Raw genomic sequence first — 18,708 nt, 5'->3', positions numbered from 1 at the left:
TGCATTGGCCATTTTTGTCTGTACATTGCATATAAACCTAGATCTCTGAGGTGGATTGAACATTGAGTGTATAATGGAATATCTAGTTGATAAATCAAACGATGTAAGAGAGTGAAAGTATTAGATCGAAGTTCTGGAAATAAGTAATGACAGTATACAAGGAAATATGAGGTGGTATGAGGATTTATTATATCGGCTTCAGCCCATTGTTTTTGTATTTCAAACAATTTTTTAAATGGATGAGGATGATTTTCCCATGATTTAAGGAGGAATTTTATTGTTAATTGAACCCGCCTGTGACTCAAAGAAGTTTCTTTACTCTCCATATAAACACTTACAGGGCATTCCATTAACCGTTACCACGTTTCTGTTGAGCTAACGTTTTCACTAATTGTTGTTAGTCAGCGCACGATAAAAATCCTTTCTTTCTTTTCAGGTGAGTGTCTGAGGTCGCAGATGACGTGTGGATGCACTAAGGTAATTCATTTTGAATTTAAGAGGAAAAAGTGAACAATAGCGTAACTTTCAGTGTGCATATTAATATTTTGAATGAGCTGAACGATGTAAAATTTTTTTCACCCTGTGTAACTTTTCCTTACAATATACTGACTAATCAAGCCAAGAATACTTGTCTCTGCCGGGGATTTGCAGATATTTGCACTGGTCGTGCTTCGAAGTGACCACACTGATATGAATACTGAGATAGTATGATACTAGTGATATTTTGTTATTAAGGCCGGGTACTTATGTAGCCAATATGTAGAGTAAAAATGGGAGACCTATACTCCGTTCCAGCTAACTGTGGAGCAGGCAAACGATAATGGATCTCTGCGCAAGTAGTGACGCGAGACGGCTCCACCAATGAACACGTGAGAGGAAGGGAATTGCGTGGAGAGGGGGAAAGCGTCTGAAGTTACCAGCCATCCCATCAGCGTCTACTGCTTTGCTCTGGCCAATAGATTTCCCTCGCTTCTCTAACGCTATGCGCTGCCTTGCTCCACAGTTAGCTGAGACAGGGTATAGATCCTCAAATACTGGCTTCCTTGCAGTTGCTAACTCTAGCAACTTTCCAATGGCAAGTTCTGCCATGGACGTAGAGTTGGGAAATACACATAACGAATTACAGCGAAGCGATTAATTCAGAATTAGGTCCCATTTGTATTGCAGGTGAGTGTACATAAATACGTGTATAAACAGGTATATATGAAAACTTTTTAAATATTTAAAACATATGTAAATATATTATGGTGTTCATTATAATATTTTCTACAGTCTTCGGTGATTTTCTTCATGGTCATTCCTATGGTATTTCTTACATTAATGGCAGAGAAAAAGTAATATGTTTTCAAAATAAATTGCTCAATATTTTAAAAGAAGTTAATTGCAAGTAAAGACTGATGGTCTGCGATTAATATTCACAGAAACAGCAGGAATTATTTGCAAAATATGGCTGTAGTGAACAACAGAGCAAACATGGGACCTTTTTTGAGATGTGATTTTCGTGGCTGCAAACAATATTAATTTGATAAAAAATTCTTATATTTTTAGAGAAACTAATTTTGAATGTTGTCCCCAAAAATATATCTGAATTTATAAAGAAAACAATGACATGGTACAAATACGTCATTTACATAAAAATATTTACTCCAAGCAGAAAATATGTAATATAAAAGTGCAAAAATATGTAATTCCCGGACATTTGTCATTTTTGCTTCGCTGCATCCCGTTCTAGTTATTATTATGATTATTATTTATTCACTATTATCATTATCATGTTTATCTCTTATGCATGTTTCTTTAAAATTGTACTACACAATTCAATCAATTTGTTACGTTAAATTTAGTAAAGAATTAAACTAAAGTAATTTATGCACTCGTTAATATCGTTCCCTCTTGTCCAAGGAAAGACCGGGCAAGAGTCTACTGTATTTTGTGTTTTGATTTGATGGAAACATTTTTAAAACTAGGTCTCCATCTGTTTTCACAGACGGTTGTCATTTTCTTAGAAAAAAAGGGGAAAATACCTAGTATAAAGGGCACCAAATGAAGCTGAGAATGCGATATTCCACAGGAATTCACATGAAAAGGCTCTTACATATTTTATTATATCCCCAGCAACTCTACTATTATGAGATAAAATTTTAAAAAAATGACTTCTTGACTGAAACCTTAAGTGTATGTCTTGAAAACATAAAATAGAATGTAAATATTCTAGAAGTCTTCACATTCTAATTATTATGCAATTAAATATAAATTGATACAATCAATCCCCTAAAACCAACAAAAAAAAATAAATAATTTAAAGAAACTGGAAGAAAACTCTTTCAAGCTAAATATATAAGTTTATCATAACGAAATCGTGGTAATGTCCCTCGAATTCAAATATAAATGAATCCTAAAAAAATAACCCTTAAGTAAAAAAAATAAGAAAAGTGGTACCCACCCAACAATAAAATTCTAAACAAAACACTTATAAATAAAATACTAGCATATTCAGATATAAAAATTAAAGCAAATCCGCCAGCACTATACTCAACATTAAACCCAGAGACAAGCTCAGACTCCCCCTCAGCAAAGTCAAAAGGAGTCCGATTAGTTTCAGCTAAACAAGAACTCAGTCAGGCTAACGCCAACGGTAAAGCAATAAAAATAAATCATAAATAATCCTGAAAAACATTAAATAAAAGTAAATTATAACCACCAATTAAAAAAATAAAGGACAATAAAATTAATACTAATCTAACCTCATAAGAAATAGTTTGAGCAACGGCTCGAAGACCTCCAAGTAATGCATAATTAGAATTAGATGCCCACCCGGCAGATATTACTCTATATACTCCCATTCTCATACAACATAAAAAGAAAAACACCCCCAAATAAAAATTAAATAATAAAGTGTGATATGGAAAAACAACCCAAACAACCAAAGACAAAAATAAACTAAAAACTGGAGATATATAATATGGATAATAGTTTCTTAAAGTAGGTAATGTTTGCTCCTTAGTAAATAATTTAATTGCATCAGCAAAAGGCTGAAAAATACCACAAACTCCAACCCGATTAGGACCCTTACGAATTTGAATATAACCCAAAACCCTGCGCTCAAACAAAGTAAAAAAAGCAACTCTAATTAAAATATATACAACTAAAATAATAAAAGAAACAACCCCAATAAATAAATCTAATAGCATCTACTATAAAAAGAAATTATCTTCATTATTGAATTCTAAATTCAATGCACTTCTCTGCCATAATAGTAATTATTATTAATCAATATCATATATATAATATAAGTATTTGGTCCTTTCGTACTAAAACACTTTTAATATTAAGAGATAGAAACCAACCTGGCTCACGCCGGTTTGAACTCAGATCATGTAAGAAATTAAAGGTCGAACAGACCATCAAATTTGAAATGCTACCCCCAAATGATATCTTAATCCAACATCGAGGTCGAAACCCCTCCTGTCGATATGATCTCTCAAGAAAGATTACGCTGTTATCCCTAAGGTAACTTATTCTTTAAATCACTAAAAATAGATCCAAATAACAAAAATTATTGAATATTAAATAAAAAAGAGCTAATTATTATCTTCCCATCACCCCAACAAAATACTATTTAATAATATATACAATTATATTACTAATCAAAACATCATTAAAATAATATAAAGATCTATAGGGTCTTATCGTCCCCTTAAAAAAATAAAGCCTTTTCACTTTAAAGTAAAATTATATATTAATTAACTAAAGACAGTCTATTCCTCGTCCAACCATTCATTCTAGCCCCCAATTAAAAGACTAATGATTATGCTACCTTCGCACGGTCAAAATACCGCGGCCATTAAACAAATGTCATTGGGCAGGTGATACTTCATATAAAAAATCATGAAAAGATGTTTTTGATAAACAGGCGAGAATAAATTTTGCCTAATTCCTTTAATTAATTAAATAAATATACTAATAGAATCATAATTTCAAAATAAAACCAATTAAAACATATAATTAAGTAAGCAAGTAAAACCAAACTAAATTTTTAATAAAATTTCAAATAAATTATAACAAAATTACAAAAACTAGCAATCTCCAAACCAATAAATATAATAGTTTAATATAAAGTTATAACCAACATATTAACCAGAAGCACATCCCCCTAGTCATAACTAAACATTAATATCCTAATATATATTAATATAAAAAATATTAAAATGTAAAGCTATATTAAATATAATTCCCTAATAACTAGATATAAGGTAAGTCGAATAACATTTTATTACAAATAACAATTTTAACAGAAAAATATAACACTTTTACCTTAAAATTAGTCTACTAGCTCCTCACCCTTCGAGAAAATAGAATATTCAATTAAAATTTAATCCTCCCTGATACAAAAGGTACGATTATTAACATCTCCTATAATAAAAATCAATATTTCATATATTTAATAAATCCCAACACTGTACTAATAACCTATAACAAACTAATTTATATATACTAAATATATAACCAACTCCAATAAAATTACTTTTCATATATAATCAACTTATAAACTAAATTCAAATAGTAATAAAATTTCTATCAAAATATGTCGAATTGCACGACTAACTACTCAATGTAAATGAATATTCTAACTAACAGAAATATTTTGATATTATTCAAACTAGGTACACCTTCCGGTACACCTACTATGTTACGACTTATCTCACCTATATAAATGAGAGCGACGGGCGATGTGTGCATGCCCTAGAGCTAATAAACCAAAATGTTATTCTAAAACAAAATTACGATTAAATCCAATTTCAAATATAATTTCAATATACTATCCAAATCAACATAATGTAACCCATCTCCACCCACTAATAAGCTGCACCTTGACCTGAAATATATTTCAACGGAAAAAAAGAATATATATATTTAAATATTCAAATTACGGCGGTATACAAACTGATACTTTACAATAATAGGTCAAATAGAACGCGGAATATCGATTACGGAACAGGTTCCTCTAAATAGAATAAAGCACCGCCAAATTCTTTGAGTTTCAAGATCATAACTAATACTACTCAAACCAAATTTACAATGATAATAATAGGGTATCTAATCCTAGTCTAACATATCACCTTTATAGAATTAATAAAAACAAAGAACAAATTATATTAAAAATTTCACCTAATAAATAAAATATAAACAACCAAAAATCAATTATTACTACAATTAAGCCAACAACTCTCCACTTATGTCCCCACGTCTAACCGCGGCAGCTGGCACGAATTTAGCCGGACAAAATAAACATTAAAATTTAAAATCCTGTAATCTAATTTACATTAAAATTAAACAAAGCCACACACTGCGAACTAAATTTAAATACACCACCTCAACCCATAAAAAATTGGCGGAAATTTTTCCTCTCTTTAATAAATACATATGTAAAATTTAACTAGGGAATTTTAAGCTAGAATAAAACTTTAATTCTAAAATATAAAGAGAGGTTCTTTATTATAATATAATATGTATTATATTAGATTAAATTATAATTAGAAATTATCTCACGAAAATTTCCTCCCTTTTTATTTTTTTACTCACTTCCCGTACTATATAGAACACAATTTTTTTTTCCCTCAAAATTGTGTTCTATATAGATATATTAACTTCTTTTTTCTCTAGACTCAATAAGTATTAAAATGACATGTTAATTAAGTCAATTACTTTAAGTTAGACTACAAAAACTTAAAAAAAATTGGATAAAATTAAAAAGGATTCTGAAGTATTTTATATTATTTAATAAATAGGTTCTACTTATTGATCATAACAATAAAAGTCTAATAAATAATATTATTAACCCACTATTATAACTTATATATAAATAAGATGTCTGAAAAAGGATTACCATGATAGGGTAAAGTATACATGAAATTCAACATGTTCTTATTAATTTATTTGTGACAAAAATGAATTTTTATAATTGAAAGAATTAAACTTTCTCCGACGGTATCAAACCCCACAGTGCACCATACACCAAAATATAATAAAAAGGTAAGCTAATTAAGCTAGAGGGCTCATACCCCACATATGAAGGTCTATAATTAATCCTTCCCTTTTTAATGCTCACAACCCCCAAGAAAATAATATTCCTATTGACCCTCACAATAGGAACCCTCCTTTCTATTTCTTCCACTTCATGGTATGCAGCCTGAATAGGCTTAGAAATTAATTTAATATCTTTTATTCCATTAATTTCTACACCAAATAATCAACGAAATACAGAAGCATCACTTAAATACTTCCTAATTCAAGCATTAGCATCATCAATAATTTTGACCGCAGCACTAATTATAATTAACGCTGTAAACTTCAATATACAGATCCAACTTTTAACTATAGCTTTATTAATAAAAATAGGAGCTGCTCCATTTCACATCTGAATACCAGAAGTTATAGAAGGAATAACATGAATTAACTGTCTAGTAATAACAACTATTCAAAAAATTGCTCCATCAACATTGCTTAGTTATGTAATTGACAATTTAAACATAATTTTAATTTTAACAATTAGAACATCAGCAATTATTGGAGCAATTGGAGGATTAAATCAAACCTCGTTACGAAAGATTATAGCCTTTTCATCAATTAACCACATATCATGGATTATTCTAAGAATAACACCAGTACACATTCAACCAGAATGATATTTTCTATTTGCATATGCCATTCTACGATCAATTCCAAATAAACTTGGGGGAGTAGTAGCACTAGTATTATCTATTATAATCTTATTTATTATACCAATACATCATAAAAGAAATTTTCGTGGGCTACAATTTTATCCGTTAAATCAAGTATTATTTTGATTAATATTTGCAACCTTTATTCTATTAACCTGAATTGGAGCCCGACCCGTAGAGACTCCATATATTACTACTGGGCAAGTATTAACAATTATATATTTTATATTCTGCGCAAGGCAGGCTATTTCAAGCCAGGCACGCTTTGAAGACGCTAAAGAAAGCCGCGGTCAGCAGACGACCTTACAAAATGTCACAATAACTGATTTATTAAGATTCTGGGAAGGAAACATCTCCCCTTTCCTGTTATCGACGAGGAAGTCGCCCTACCGTGAGCCTTCGCGCCGTTCCTCCTCTTCTTCTTCCAATGACGTCACGCGAAGACGGCGGCCATATTGCCCCTCCGAGATTAGCGGCATCCCAAGTGTACTTTGTATCCTAAGGGCTCCCGTAGAGAATGGAACCACATTTATGGACACGGCTCGCCTTTTGTGACTGTTTTTCTCATTCGTTCAACGCGAGAAAATCCCTTGCTTTAAGGCCGCATCAATCTTCTGATTTTTCCCTCTCAACCGCCTGAAATTTTAGAAATGAGGGTTCACTAAACCCACTAGATTTATCGTCAGACACTAATTTGTATTATTTTTGCAAAATGTGTGCAGAAAACAGACACCAGCTGCAAATTTCGTCTCGCCTTTGCGCTAAAAGAAACTTAACTTTTTAAATGGTGTTCCAGTTCGACTAGATAAATATCTCAAATGGCTGTAACTTTAATAAGCACACCGGGTTTCATATTCTAATGGACATTTCTGTTTTATTTTCCTCAGCCATTACAAGCAAATGCGGAAACATTTCTGTCGGCTATCTAACAACATTCTCGTATGAAGGGCATTAGAGGCTGGGAACGTAAAATTATTGTTTTAATTTGTTGCTTACTTTCTTAATAATATTTAACATTTTTCACTGATAATAAAATGTATAGCGATTATATCTATGGAAATATTAATCAGTCTCACGGCTCGAAAGATGGCGAAGAGACCATAGGAGTTAGATGTGTAGTGCTTGCCTGGGACGTAGGGATAAAACCAGGCAAGTAGGAAAAACCTGAGCTGCGATTAGGATGCTGTTCCTGATAACCATCCTAACAAAGATGAGAGAGCAAAAACAGGACATTACGAACGTATCGTGAATTTATCTTAAAATTTGGGTATCCCGTTCCAAGTGTTGAAATCCAGCATTTGGTTAAGTGTGTTATCATATTACGGGCTAGGATTTGCCCTAAGGGACCTATTTCATAACTAACTCAAGAACTACCTGTGAGCAAGATGCATTTATATCCATTCGGAAAGGAAACTCTTGCAGTGCTATGACGACAAAACAGCCGTAAACTGTACTTCACGTGATGTGTTTTCTTTTCTACAAATCTAATAGATTTGTTTTCTGGATGTGTGTAATATTTCATGCGTTCGTGTAAAGTTATTGGAAATTACTGCACCGTAAAGGGTTGACCGTCAATTTCCGCAGCAGTAAAAGAATTACATATACAAAAAAACTACTGTTTCTCCTTTTTTTTTAAATTAACAGGCAGACGGGTAAATTATAACTGTAGAACATTGTCTATTTTGCTGACGCTTCTAACAATGTGGAATATCTGTCGGTGCAGGTATGAGTATTGCGACGTGGAAGTGATAATAGGGAAATTCCTCAGGCAAATGTCCGGTCATGATGGGCTGAGTTAGGTTGTGATTGCGGAAGTCCGGGAGAACAAAAAGGCAGGGCGTTGATCTTAAGCGGATCAGGGTTACGACACGCACATGGGCGTCGGGAAATGGGGTCCAATGGGTCCGTCGCCCCTCCCCCCCCTGCAAATTGGCATAGTTCATTTCAAGTTAAAACAGGGAACCTTGTTGTTGTTATTCTCAGTAACAGAAATAAAGTTAATTTATGAGTAAACTTTCTCCATAACTTTTAAATATTTTCTTGAACAAGGTTTGTAAATGTTAACAAGTTAATAACAAAATACAATAAATAGTATAACAACACACTAATTGCATCAAATGAAGGGCTCGGCTGTAAAACATGGTAAGTGACATTTTCGTCATTGTGAGTTCATTAAGAAAAAATGTCATTAGAAGCTCTACTGTAGATAAATTGTTTTCGTGCTGTGTTTACCGATTTCAGAAAACTTCACTGGGTCCAATTCAAATTGTATGACATGGCAATTTCACTCGAAAATTAAAGTGCAAAAAAATATTGTAAATCAGTTGTGCTGGATATTCAATCATCTGATGGATCGCGTAATACAGTCTACCCATTTATGTAATAATAATAATAATAATAATAATAATAATAATAATAATAATAATAATAATAATAATAATAATAATAATAGGTTTATTTTTATTCCGTTGAAATTATTATTAGTGTTATTTTTACTAATAAATGTTTATCAATTGCCTGCCCCTCTTCCCCTACAAAAACTTCTGGCGACACCTATGGACACACAGCAGAACTACGTAACATACATGCGGCAAGATACGAGTTCAAGCTCTACTCTGCTGATCCAAGTTCATAATGTGATAATCTCATCATTATATATTTCAAAGTGTTGATTATTGAGAAAGTTTCTTTAGCTTCGAATGTTTGAAAGTATAAAAATGCCTCGCTATTAGCGGAAAGGGATGCTGCATTCTTCGTTCATTTACTAATTCCAGGTGAATGCTGTTATAGTGCTGCTTGTGGCGCGATGGAAATAATGATGAAACAAGCGGGAATCATTACGAACAGCTTGTGTGTCTCTATGGACTACCGTCTATATACGAATCCTGCAGGATTATTCAGTTCGGGGAATCGTTGAGGATCAGGGTGGATTAAAGCTACATTGACGAAGCAAATTTGTGCACATTGAAATCTGACAAATTAGCAAATTACACTATTTTAATTAGGTTGATTTTTTTGTATGTGATTCACACGCATTCTCATCTACAGAGTGTCCGAAATGTAACGAAACCGAGATTTTGAACGTACGTAACTTTTGTACAGAAATACAATAGAGACATGAACCTTGTACGGTGTATCTCCTTTGTCTATGTGCAATGGCGGCGATTGGGTTCCAAAACCGGGGGGGGGGGGGCAAGATGGAAAAACTGGGGGGCAAAAACAGTATATTCCCTTTGAATATAAGACTTGCTAATTACCCGGCTTTGTCCGGGTATTTATGTACCCCAATTCTTCTATTAGACAGGATAATAATGAATTGTAACTATAGCGTAAAATGTAACTAATTTTATTTACAGGTATTTAAAATTATAAGTACAGTATACAAATTAGAAAGTAAAATCTTTTACAAATTCACTATAATATTAATTTAACTCAAAAAATGATTATAAACAACATTTTTAGTTTCACCTCCAGGAGCAAGATTAAATAAATTGAACGGCATTGGGAGTGTCACTATTCATCTTATCGACCCCGAAAGCTATGGATTCCACACTAATGTCGATTATTTGTACATGTCACCCCTTACCACCCCACCCCTAGGGGTGCGAAGGGTGTCTTACCCCCACAGTATTTCTTTCCAGATTGTAAGTCACATGTGTACCAAGTTTGGTTGAAATTGCTAAAGGCGTTCGAGAGTTATGCCGGAACAAACTTACACACATACATCCATTTTTATATAAATAGAAGATAGATTTTGCAATTTTGCGAGGGCATAAGTGGCGAAAAGTGGGGGCAACTGCCGCCTTTGCCCCCCTAATCGCCGTCACTGTCTATGTGGATGTTTTTTAAACATTAAGCAATCATATGGTTCCCTACATGAACTTTCAGTATGGGGGGGGGGGGGGAGAAGTTACAAGGTGTAAAAAATGTAAAAACCTGAATAAAAGACAACTATGAAGTAGCATATGTGTATCCTTGGTCTCTGTGGGTGTTTATCGTACTGATGAAAGAACGATAGTTTTTTTACGCATTCTTTGCATTACAGGACGATTTATGGGGTTAATTATGGTGTATGATTTTTTCGAAATTACGGTGTGTACTGGCAACACTGGTCGTGTCAGAGGACAGTAGCAGGTGCGTTCTACATTTGGCTATGTTTTGAAATCAATGCTCAGAAGAAATAAAAAAAAAATTGTCGTACAAAAATATCCTCCCAATTACTCGTCTTGATTTACGCTCGAGTAACAATAAGCAAGACGTCAGGAAATTAATATTTTGGGAGTTATATCAGTTTGAAAAAAAGTTTTTAAGTCAACCTTAAGCTCAAATTGGCTAATTGGGACTGGACCTACAGTTTGAAGCTGTATCGGAACCACTGTCCCTACACCGGGAACCGAACTCTGAATACAAGATTTCAATGCAACAGTGTTAGACGCCCAATTGTAGCTGTTGGAAAATTCCTTCTAGAATCATGGAGGATTTTCTTTCATTTTTGTTATTTAGCGTCGCCTTTCTGCCACTTTTGGCTAATATCCACGATGATGATGATGAATGATATGATGAAATTGATGAAGGAATACTCCCAAACAACACCCATGCCCAGGCCGGGGAACCCCTGGCGTCGTATCGTACTGTGATAACCACTCCACCACATAGATCGGCAAAATCATGGAAAAGAGCAACGTGAGAGCGCCAACATAGCATTCGCCATCGTAGAACTGTAAATAATAAATTGGAGCTTCGTTTACGGACTTCAGAGTGATATTGTACATGGGTACCAATTAGTAACTTTACATCATATTAGGTCACCTGATACAGATTGATTAGAACGCACGGAGAGGGGCAGAAAAAAATCGTGGTATATTATGTTGCACTTAACTATACCTTTTGTTTAGTCTTACGGCGGGCGGCCTACATGCTGGCAAGTGAAGAGGGGAGCGGGGAATACGCCGCTGACCAACCAGACAACAGCGGTGGCGTCGAGAGTTATGACGTCGCGGGAGGAGGTACTGCGCGAACCTCGTTTCTTCATGATGCTCAGTTTCTCATCGCGCTGGATTGGTCGCTTCCCCGCTCCCCACTTCCCTTGCCAGCATGTAGAGCGCCCGCCGTAAGATTAGACAAGAACTATAGAATTTACATGGCATTACTGTACTGGCTTATTTGTGCCATTAGGATAACAGGGATCCTTAAGATGAGGGAATTTCCCCTATTTTTACTGCAATCAGCAAACCCGGTCACATTCGTCCGTGTCACCTATTAATTTCTCAGAAACTATCAGAGCGATAAAGATAAAACTTGGTGGGGTGGTGGACAGACTAAATAGTTGATCTACACAATATAAATTAACTTTATCCATTTATCCGTTACAGGATAAAATGACCTGTCGATATCTAGAAAATTAGCAAAAGTGACTATTTGAAAATTTCCAAAAATGAAAACCTACAAAATGCTAATTTTAAACCATGTATTGATTCACCAGTTCATCCATCTATGGCAGTAAAATTATCGAAAGTTACCAGTCATTTATGTTTAACCTTGATAGCTTCGAAAACTATTTACAGTACAAATGAGAACATATGAACGAGGCAGGTGGAGATAAGGATAGGACGAGGGAAATAGGAGGAGGAGATATTGGGAGAAATACGAATTGAAAGAGAGAGAAGGAGAGAAATAGAGATAATGGAAAGGGAAGAAGAGTATGAGAAGTAGAAATATGGAAGCGAGAGAGAGAGAGAGGGAGGGAGAGAGAGACAAGAATTAAGAGGAAACACACACCAATTTTATAAAAGCATGGAAAAAAATAGTCCAAATTTTCCCCACACGGTGCAAATGTGGCGCTTAGAATTAAATTTCCACTGTCCAGAGACCTCTGAAGCCAGTTCGAAGCAACGGATTGGGGTGAAACTTGACATAAAGGCTATGTAGTCGATGGGGAAGCGAATACTGATGAAATATAGTTTAAATTTTCACCACCAGGTGCGAATGTGGCGCTGATGTAACAACAATCAGTAATGTGAGTTTATGCAGTTACAGCACTGTTAAATATGCCCCCTGTCAACGTGAATGACCCTTTGAAAGCGTAAGACAATCTGATCAATGGTAGCTTGAAGCGGCGTTCACTGTGCACCAACTTCAGAGCCACATTTCAACCTGGTGGTGAAAATTGGAACTATCGTTTGTCAGCATTCGCTTCTCCTTGGTCACCATAGTCTCTGTACCAAGTTTCAGCACAATCCGTTGCTTCGAACAGGCACCAGTGGTCTCTGGCTAGAGCAACTTTAATTCATGTAAACATACACATAGACTTAGATGGCAGAGAGTGCAACGTCCTCCAGTTGGACACCAGTCGTCACAAAGTTAGTCCGCTGCTACTTTTGTCGGGAACATGACACTCTTTTATCACTCATCAGGGCTTGCTGGGTAGAAAGAAAACACAACATGATTTTCAAAGTTAACCGCAATTTTATGATCACTTCTATTTCATAATCACATAGATTTCCTATCGTATGTGGACCTACAAGCAATGTACTCATTTACTTACGTTTCTTTGCTTTTCTGAAGCGACGTAAAGAACAATTCTACAATTCTATAACATATCAAATCGCAATCACTAAACACAGATGCATAGAGATTTAACGTTGGACAAGACAAACGTAAATACACGAAAGTTTCTGTACTTAATTATTTCCGAGTATAGCTAGAATGAAACGAAAATAATTACCAATTACACTATTCGGGCGTTCCATTAACCGTTACCACGTTTCTGTTGATTTTTCACCTTCACCTGTTTTCTGAGTCCGTCGTCAGGTGAAAAACATTCAGGTGGGTTCACTTCCTCTGCTGAGATGAGAAAGTGACGTCAACACGAACAGATTATTTATTTATTTATTTATTTATGCTTTGCACTTCTACAGAGGATTGAACCTCCAATTACAGAAGGCGTACACTGTGTTTGATTAATACAATAGAAATTACATGGAAATATACAAACACATATTTCATTCACGTACAATACATATAACATACAACATGCAACATACGTAACGCATGACATATATATACACACTTATCTACATACATTTAGGCAAGAGGTTTATACGTAATTCACAAATACTGCACGCTGTAAATGGTAACATTTATATTAAACAATCTATATTCTATCAGAGTTTCTATAGCACTGAATCTATTATTCTTTTATATCTGTCAAATGGAAGTGAAAAATCTACGCATTGGTTGTTTGCAACAAGGATATTGTAACTGTGGCACATTCTATTTATTGGTGAGTTTCTATATGGCGTATTTCTAAACATATACACAAGTTCCAACCACAACTGTATCAATCTAACTATAGTTGTCTGTGACAGCTTGCACATTATTTGAAGTAACAAACATTTAAAAAATCTTAACTTCTTACAAATATAAAACCTTAAACGCTCAGGTTCGTTACAAGAGCTAGATACTAGATATATCGAGAGAGAGAGAGAGAGAGAGAGAGAGAGAGAGAGAGAGAGAGAGAGAGAGAGAGAGAAAGATGAGAGAGAGGTGGAATGAAGCAGAGGGAAATATTGAGAGACACGGAGATTTGGAGAAAGAGCCAGCGGGGAACGGTAAAAGGAATGGATGCAGTACCCTAGGACGAAGGGCACAGTCAGGGAGAAATTTCATCTTCAAGGACGGTACAAAAGCATCATCAACATTAAGTCTTAAAAGGAAATCTTTGTCGGTCATATTTCAATCTGTCACAGAGAAACACGAACCCGTCAATCTTGTTGCTGCAGGGGACAGGGGGCCACATCAAGAACAAACAACCGACCTATGGCATTTCACACCTTACGCTGGCAGGGATCACCTTAGGAATTTGTTTTCTGCGTCGATATCGTAGCAGGATCATTTTTTGCAGTCTCCCTTCCTCTCTCTCTCTCTCCCTCTCTCTCTTTCTCTCTCTCTCCCTCCAGTTCAGCTATGCTGGATCGATGCTTCTCTCAAAGAGAGAGAGAGAGAGAGAGAGGTGGTGGTGTTCTGGTCAAGAAAGTGCATAAAGAATTGACGTAGTGGTATTCCAGCCTAATTAATTTTGAAGTTCCGAGACCCATTGTTAGTAAATTAATTAGTTAATTGTGTTTTTTTAACGGTCTTCTCTGCATCGGTTGGTGGTTCAGCTGGTAGGGACAGGTTGAGGGCTTGCACGCTTTCATTATGGGAGGCAAGCTTTTTCTCGCTTTTAGAGTGTGTGTGTGAACATGTTGCGTGTAATGCTAAACTACATGAAATGAAGTAATTGTCATTTTATTGCGTGATGACATGCATTTTATCGACCATTCGTAGTTCTTCCTGATATTGTGGGATTTATTGGATTTGAAATGTAACGACTTTTCTGAAATTTATATGTTCCTTGTTTTGTGCAAAAAAATTGTTACAATTTTAATTGAAAAGAGCTGTTGTATATAGTTTTACAAATATTAGTGGAATAAATCACACAGAGACCTTTTCTTTCCAGAAAATATTTTTTTTCGGTACTCCTCATAAGTCGGCTTGTTATAGTGACACAAACAAAAAGGTGGAAAATTAATCAAATGAGGTAATAAATTGCTGTGATATTTTAATACCTAATCCTATTTTCCTACATTTTATCTCTATTTCATTGGGCAACACAAATTATTTGTTTAAATTCTGAGTTATGAAGGTGCTTCGTTTTTGGAATTATTATCATTATTTTAGTTTCCATTTTAGTATTAAGACTTACCCACTTTAGACGTGCTCTTTGGTCACGTCTTGTGCGATCGGCGACGTGACCTTCAGCCACTCTTTGGGTTCCTCTATGTTCTTAATGTCTTTTAAAAATATCGGCATTATTTATTGAAGGAAGGGAAACGAGTAAATATGTTCTCTTATTTGAAAAGTTTAGAACAAAACGTTTTGTGTATACAGCCTCTAATATTGTACAAATATTCAAAATATTATTATGTATTTTCTTAATAATAAACGCGGTAAGTAATAATATCTGTTGTACTTAGTTAGATAATAATAATAATAAATTGTCTTTATTCAGCGGGCGAGATTCAGCTAAGGGCTGCTCTGCCACCTAACCCTTGTCATTATGAGAATACATATGAGATGATATAAACTGCGTATTGGAGCAGTAAGCTTAAAAAATGAAGAAAGAAAAAATACATAGGAATTAGTTGCATACAAAAAAAGTGTAACTAGAAATACAAAAGACAATAGTAATAATAATACAATAATACAATTCCATATAGTGAGTGACTTGATACCTTCAGTATGTGCCCCGACTCTGTCATTGTTCAATTAACAGCAGATCTTTTACTTTACCTTTGAAGTTTAATGGGTTGTTTACACTAGCGATATTTGCAGGCAATGCATTCCATGTTTTATACAAACGAATTCAACACCAATTAGCGACGCTAAATTGGAAAAAGCAATATTTACTTCTTTTGACATTTTCACATTTTTAAACATAATTGAAAAATAATTGTTTTCCATCATTCCCCACAAATTCCTATCTTACCTCGGTAATAAATACTGACGCTCATATATTGAAATTCCAAAATTCAAGTATAATTTACTTACCGTAGTTTTCGAGGTGAAAATAACTTTCCCATAAGCAAGACTTGAAGCTTTCCTGGCGACGAATGATGAATAGATTCTCTCGGGCTATCGACCAGGTGAGTTGTGGAAAATATTTCCAAGCTTTTGAGAGCAAACGTCGCTCTCATCTTCAGGGTAGAAGTGATTTACCCTGAAGATGAGAGTGACGTTAGCTCTCGAAAGCTTGGAATCTTTTCCACAACTCAGCTGGTTGATAGCCCGAGGGAATCTTTTCAACCTCTCCTTATGTTCCCTAGCAACGTCTGTTTCCACGGTCAACAACAAACGTGGCAAACTCGAAATAATTGTTGCACCTGTGAACATTTTGCAAACACGGACACTATGTAGATATTTTCGCATTGAGTACCAATATTTATATCTGGACTGAATCGTCTTTTGTAGATATCCCTCTTGTTTGAAGCAAGTTCTCTAACTAGGAATTGATTCATCTGTGTGTTGTTGATCTGTGAGAAACAGAAACAATCTAGCATTTCTTTTTGCCCTTGGATGTCAAAAAATGGCATTTTCACCCGAAGTGTTTTTCCCGGGTGTTTTCAATTTCATGGGTGGTCGGTCGTAAATGGAGCACTTTTTGCATCCGGGGCAAAAAATATGTGTTGGATGATCATAATACATCCAATATTTATATATGGAGTAGTACCATCTCATGTTTCAAGTAATACATGCGCTATAACATTCAATAAGTGTTCTTTATTTCAAAGGTTTTTCATTCTCTAATGCATGTGCATATCAGATGTACTAATCGTAATATAATTGTTTCTTGTTGTAGGATAGAATGGAAATTATAATATACAGACGTTTTTCTAAAGTTCATGAAATACTAGTCATGTTTTTTACGAGTACGTTTGAATATGTCTATATTGAGTGTAAAAGCATTTATGAATGCGTAACCTTTGCTGCAAAAAAGAATTATAAGTGTTTCGTTCCCTTTGTGTCGAGGAAGACTTTTCTAAGGTTTCACATGGATGGGTCGAAAGCTGCGGGAGTTCAGTCACGACACCAGACTGTCACGCTACCCCCTGGGAGAGTGAAGGAGGCGCCTTCAGACTCGATCTTTTATGCGTAAAGAACACGTGATTTCAATAGGAGCAGGCGATGGCTTTGCACCGGTGACATGTGGAAGAGAAAAGATACAGAATGAAAGAGACTGAGAAGGGAGACATCACGAAAGAGGGGCACACGTACTCTCTCTTCTCTCTCTCTCTCTCTCTCACACAGAGAGAGAGAGAGAGAGAGAGAGAGAGAGAGAGAGAGAGAGAGAGAAAGGAAGAAAGAAAATGTGAGAGGAGAGGATAAGTAATGAGTGAGTCACAGAAAAACACAGAAGTGTGTAAACAAAAAGAAAGGGGTAATAAAGAAATAGATGGACACCCCTACCATAACCTGCTTACCCATACAAACACACACACAGAGAGGAGAGAGGGGGGGAGGGAGAAGAGAAGAAGAAAACGTGAGAGGAGAGGATTAGTGAATGAGTTAGTCAGAGAGACACAGTAATGTGTGAATAATAAGACAGTTTTAAATAAAATAATAGATGCACCCCTACCATTACCCATCCATCCACCCACTCACACACACAGACAGAGATAGGGGGATAGAGAGAGAGAGAGAGAGAGAGAGAGAGGAGAGAGAGAGAGAGAGAGAAGAGAAGAAAAGAAAGAAATGAGAGGATTATTCAATAGGTTAGGCAGAGAGAAACAAACAAATGTGTGAACATAATGAAATAAATAATAAATGAAGTCCACACAGCAGAACCTTTAGTTCCAGAACCAAACTGGACTGAAGTTAAAGATGCTATTAAAAGGCTAAAGAATAACAAAGCACCTGGCATTGATTTAATACCAGCTGAGTTAATTAAATATGGTGGAAATTCATTAATATGTCAAATTCATAAATTAATTTGTTTAATATGGAATAAAGAAGAAATCCCTCAACAGTGGAAAAAATCCATAATTGTTCCTGTGTTTAAAAAAGGTGATAAAATGAACTGCAATAATTACCGTGGAATTTCTCTACTCTCAACAACATATAAAATATTATCTAACATTCTTTTAACAAAACTAACCCCATATGCTAATGAAATTATAGGTGATTATCAATGTGGATTTAAACGTAACAGATCAACTACACATCAAATTTTTCACATCAGACAGACACTTGAAAAAAAGTGGGAATATAATCAAAATGTCCATCAGCTATTCATTGATTTCAAAAAAGCATATGATTCGGTCAAAAAGAGATAAATTATATAATATATTAGTAGAGTTTGGAATACCTAAGAAGCTTGTTAGTATGATAAAAATATGCACCAGTGAAACAGAAAGAAAAATTCGTGTGGGTATTAATATGTCTGACA

General features: G+C 34.9%; 1 protein-coding gene and 1 pseudogene across 2 annotated transcripts in view; one reads left to right on the top strand and one right to left on the bottom strand.

The window, feature by feature from the left end:
* The window catches only part of LOC145978632 (uncharacterized), a 495,167-nt gene that overhangs the window by 186,424 nt on the left and 290,035 nt on the right, over positions 1-18,708 (top strand). The gene's annotated exons all lie outside the window — the stretch shown is intronic.
* On the bottom strand, positions 2,244-3,191 carry LOC145978815 (NADH-ubiquinone oxidoreductase chain 1 pseudogene; annotated as a pseudogene).

The sequence above is a fragment of the Lepisma saccharinum genome, chromosome 25 (assembly GCF_977018435.1).
Source record: "Lepisma saccharinum chromosome 25, izLepSacc3.1, whole genome shotgun sequence".
Classification (NCBI taxonomy): Eukaryota; Metazoa; Arthropoda; class Insecta; order Zygentoma; family Lepismatidae; genus Lepisma; species Lepisma saccharinum.
This window is presented reverse-complemented; position numbering and strand designations above follow the sequence as displayed.